The 4,485-nt window shown below is 41.8% G+C and overlaps 1 pseudogene; it reads right to left on the bottom strand.

Annotated features, from left to right (window-relative positions):
* Positions 1–215: 215 nt before the first annotated feature.
* Positions 216–1,172, bottom strand: LOC147439903 (uncharacterized; annotated as a pseudogene).
* Between the last annotated feature and the right edge of the window lie 3,313 nt (positions 1,173–4,485).

Genomic DNA, 4,485 nt, shown 5'->3' with positions numbered 1-4,485 from the left:
TTTCTTTTGTGTTCAGGAGGGGGTGACGTTGGTTCAAGAGGGGGTGGTGGTGACTTGGGCTCCTTAGGGCTTGGAACGGGAGACTTGGTAGTGTGTTCTATGGGGGTTGGTGCTTTGGGCTCCTAAGGAGTGGTTGGCTTGGGTGACTTAACAACTTCTTTGGCAACATAAATGATAGTTTGAAAGGTGAGCACGGTGCCTCCCCCTTACTGTTCTTAACTAAACGACACTTTTGAACCTTGAATTTCAATGGTGAATGGAATGGATGACCCTTTGCATATGCTTTTCTTTTTGCAGGGCTCTTCTTCTTGGTGGGCCTCTTCCTCTTGGCAGGGCTTTTCTTTGCATGGATCTTCTTTGTAGGGCTCTTCTTTGCAGGACTCCTCTTTGAAGGGATCTTCTTTGCAGGGCTCTTTGCACGGCTCTTCTTCCTGTGATCCCTTTTCTTTGCATCCAAACCCTTGGTGGCTCTACCTTTCTTTGGTAGAAAAGGAGACTCTGGTTCATCTGTAGTTGGTGCCATAGGAGAGTCTGGATCATTTGGGTTTATTGATATTTCCAAAACCATGGAAACAACCTTCTATCTCACCCACATGACCAAAGACTCTAGATATTCATGTAACTGTAGCAAATAGAAAAGGAAAATAAAGAACATGAGTACATACATAAGTTAAGAAGTCAAAACAAATCAATGGAACATGGGATGCACACTTATAGTGAGTGTAGTCATCTTGCACCTTGACTAAAGATATCTCCATGCATTGGCAAGCACCCTCCATCCACAAGATGTTGATGAGTTTGTTTGTAAAGGCACTTTTTGACTGTAGTACTTGGAAGCTTCTATATTGTAATCCTTAATTGTGGTACTCAGGTGATCAACGATAAGTTTGCCAGCACTGCAAGAGGACATCAATCAAAAAGCTACTGATAGAAAACAAGGGGCCATCAAGCATAGAACATACTTCAGACTTACAATTTACTTCTCCCATGGATACTTGACAGTGAATTCATATATATAACATCTTTTTCCAAAAGATTGAAGATATGAAGACTCCAATGCCCTCTACAAGAAAATAACAATTAGCTAGGAATACCACATAATATAAAAAATTGTTAGGAGTTAAGACTTACCCTTCAACATATGGGTATATTATGTAATTGCAGGTCAACATATCAAATCCTTCAAAAAAACTTGAAAAGCTTCCTTGCTTGTTGAATAGGCACTGTGCCACTATAGGATCAAGTATGGATATTTGCATAGCTATAGCCTCTGGAAGATCCCTCATAAGACACTTGAAGTCAAAGAACATACATCCCCCAATGAGGCCCTTGTAGGCGCATATGCACTAATGATTAGCAAAGAGGCAACACATACATGAGACAGATAAAGAGCACCAACCTCAATGTTGAGTTTTACAAGAATACTTGTGTCTTGAGGGAATATTTCTAAGTACACTTTATCATCCCCATACATGGAGACATCCATAACCATTTGGCCTGTAACTTTTTCATAGAGGAGAGAGTTGGATGCTCTTAAAATTTTTGCTTGCTCTGTAAGGATAGCATCTTCTCATATCATGTAAATCTCTTTGCCTACTTTGATATCCTTCGCCTTTCTTGTGTCATATTGATGTGTAACATCTTCAATGACAACCCCTGACTTCTTCTGCTGCATGGGAGGGGGAATATTTAAAATTTGATAGGCCCTAAGATCCTCACTAGGAATTGGCTGCAGAGCCTTATCAAACTTGTACCTCAACCTTGACACAAGCACAAAATACTTGCTCATCAGTGTGACCCTGTGAGAAAATGCAACTGCAATATAGCTATCATTCACAAAGTCTATTAAGAAATCCTCAGCAGCCTCCTGAAGGCACATCAAGGCTTGAGATTGCCACCTTATTGAAACAAAAGTTTTGATTTTCGTCATGCTCACCAATCTATCTGATATCTCTTTGACAAATCTCATGAAGGGTAGCCTAGGAATAAGAAGACAAGTAGATTTTTGTGCTTTCCTTATCTCCTTTAGAGATTTGACTTGATAATTCATTCTCTTTCTAGCAATAGTCCTCTCACGAGGTTGTGTAAGTGGCTTCTCCTCCTCTTTCTTCTCTGAATCTGGCTTGAATGATTATTGCTAGTTGTCATCATCTTTTTCTGAATCCTTTGATATTGGTAAACTTTTCTTGCAGTTTGATTTGTCTTTGCCATCTGATAGTCGAAAAGGAGTAAGCCCGAAAAAATGCCCGAACAACGCAATAGGAGGTGCTTGTAACTTTTCAAACCATGTGCTATTGTGTCGTGCAGGAAGATGAGATGAAAGTGTCACACACTTTGAGATTGCTCAACCGACACGATAAGAGGTGCTTGCAACTTTTCAAACTATGCGCTATCGCATCATGCGAGCCTGAACAATGCGATAAGAGGTGCTTGCAACTTTTCAAATCATTCCTTATCGCATCGTGCAGGAAGATGGGAATAAATCATCACACCTTGTAGGATTGTGGTAACAAGGTGATAGATGTTCACGACAATGTAGTGCCGTGCCGTGGAGGGTAATGATAAAAAGTGCACATGCTCAAACAAAGCGATAGAATGTACTTGCACTATTCAAGACCACACCTTATCACGCCGTGGAGGATTACTTACAAACATAATGGGACAAGGCGATTATGAAAAGGCTCTGCAGAACGACGCGATGTATGGGGGATGGGGTAAGGACGAAACGCGATGTGTAGGGGATGGGGTAAGGACGAAACGCGATGTGCGAGGGATGGGGTAAGGATGAAACAATGCAACCGGATGATTTGAGAGGGGTAAGAAATGAGAACGTGACATGGAAGTTTTATACTTTTGATCGTCCGTACAGTGACCATTTGAACTTTTTCACGTGGCTCGTGTGCATGCGTGACACTTGTCACCTACGATCATTTTTGAGTGCCATATATTAACTTAACTTTTTCCATTTTCTCTCCCTTCCCACACCCTACGATAACCCCTTCCGGTATGATTACACATGCTCCCCCGAATTTTTTAGCCCTTTTTTAGTGCTTTATAACTTGTTCCACATGACACAAGTAGGTGATGTTGAATGATTTGGGTCATAAGACGATCACGCCGTTAAGGCTTCAACTCAGATCTCTTCTATCCTTTTTACCCATTAGTTTATCAACCCCTTTAGAGAACTCTCATCCCCTCACCTTTTGCATTTGTTAACACCATTCCTCCCTATCATAGACTTCCTCCAACATATCCCCATAGGGGATCTCCACATTGATCCAGCCTGCTTCTATGCATCCATGCCTGGATAGGTCATGCCTCATCTCAGTGCCCTGAATGTATCAGCATCTTTCAAAATTGGTTGATGGATAAACATGTTCTCATTTTGGCTTAACCCTAGCACATGCAGATAAATAAATACAAATGTTTAAATGCAAGGTATGGTTTTTGCTTTGTCACCCGTTCCATGAAGTCTCAACATGTGCACAATGGCTGGTTGCTAATACAAACATTATACAACCCCACATGACCATCTTCACTTTTGGTCTCTACTTTGAAGACCTTATGAACACCATCTGCCCCACATATCTCTTCTACAACCTTAGCTCTCATTGATAGCGCTAGACTAATCTTGTGAGCAACGTCCTCGAAAATGGAAGTCTGGTACCATACACACACACCATCTCGCACTGTGGCTCGTGCACTGCCTTGAGGAGTGGATGTATCTTTTGACTTGAAAGGAGAACAGGTTATATTTTGTGTAGGAAAAACCGACGTTACAGTAGACATTCCTTCTTTCTTGAACTCCACTTGATACACCCCTTCATCATCATCTTCCACATTGATAACCTCATTTGGCTTGCGTTTTTGCCTTGATGTCTCCTTATCTCCCGTCAATGGAGTCGGCTGTTTATACATTGGAGTGCCCTCGGTAGCCTTGTTCACTGCTCTTATTACTTGACTGGGACTTTTTTCATGGCGCTCAGCAAGCTTTTGTATCGATGGACCCTTCCCAATGTGTTTTCCATGGCTGTATGAAATGGTCTTTGTGCTCTATAAGATGAAATTTTCTAGGGGTTGTACATGCATCATATAATGAAATGCGTTTACAAAAACCCTCCCCTGCTAGCCAGCTACCATGCTTGCTCTTGACGAGGTTTGTGCGTGGAGTGTTTGGTCCATCAAAGCCTCTTTCTACGCACGTCATAATGCCACCCCAATGTGAAATACAAATTTCCCACCAACTAAGCCATGAATCCATGAATAGAATGTTATGGCCTATGCAATGATCGTTATGCCACCATTGGCGTATCAGACAAGCCTCTGCTGCTGCAGCCTCTTTTGTTGGTGCTTGCCTCCACTTCTCACACATTTCTTTCTGTATGTGTTGAGAAGCTTGTGCCACATACTTCGTTGTGTGTTGATTCAAGCTTTGCTTCCAATGGAAAAGACAAGAACGCTATCGACCGCTCATTGTATTAGTCT

This window comes from Adiantum capillus-veneris, chromosome 16, assembly GCF_014529385.1.
Source record: "Adiantum capillus-veneris isolate H3 chromosome 16, ASM1452938v2, whole genome shotgun sequence".
Taxonomy (NCBI): Eukaryota; Viridiplantae; Streptophyta; class Polypodiopsida; order Polypodiales; family Pteridaceae; genus Adiantum; species Adiantum capillus-veneris.
The sequence above is the reverse complement of the archived record's forward strand: the minus strand, read 5'-3'. Positions and strand labels throughout refer to the sequence as shown.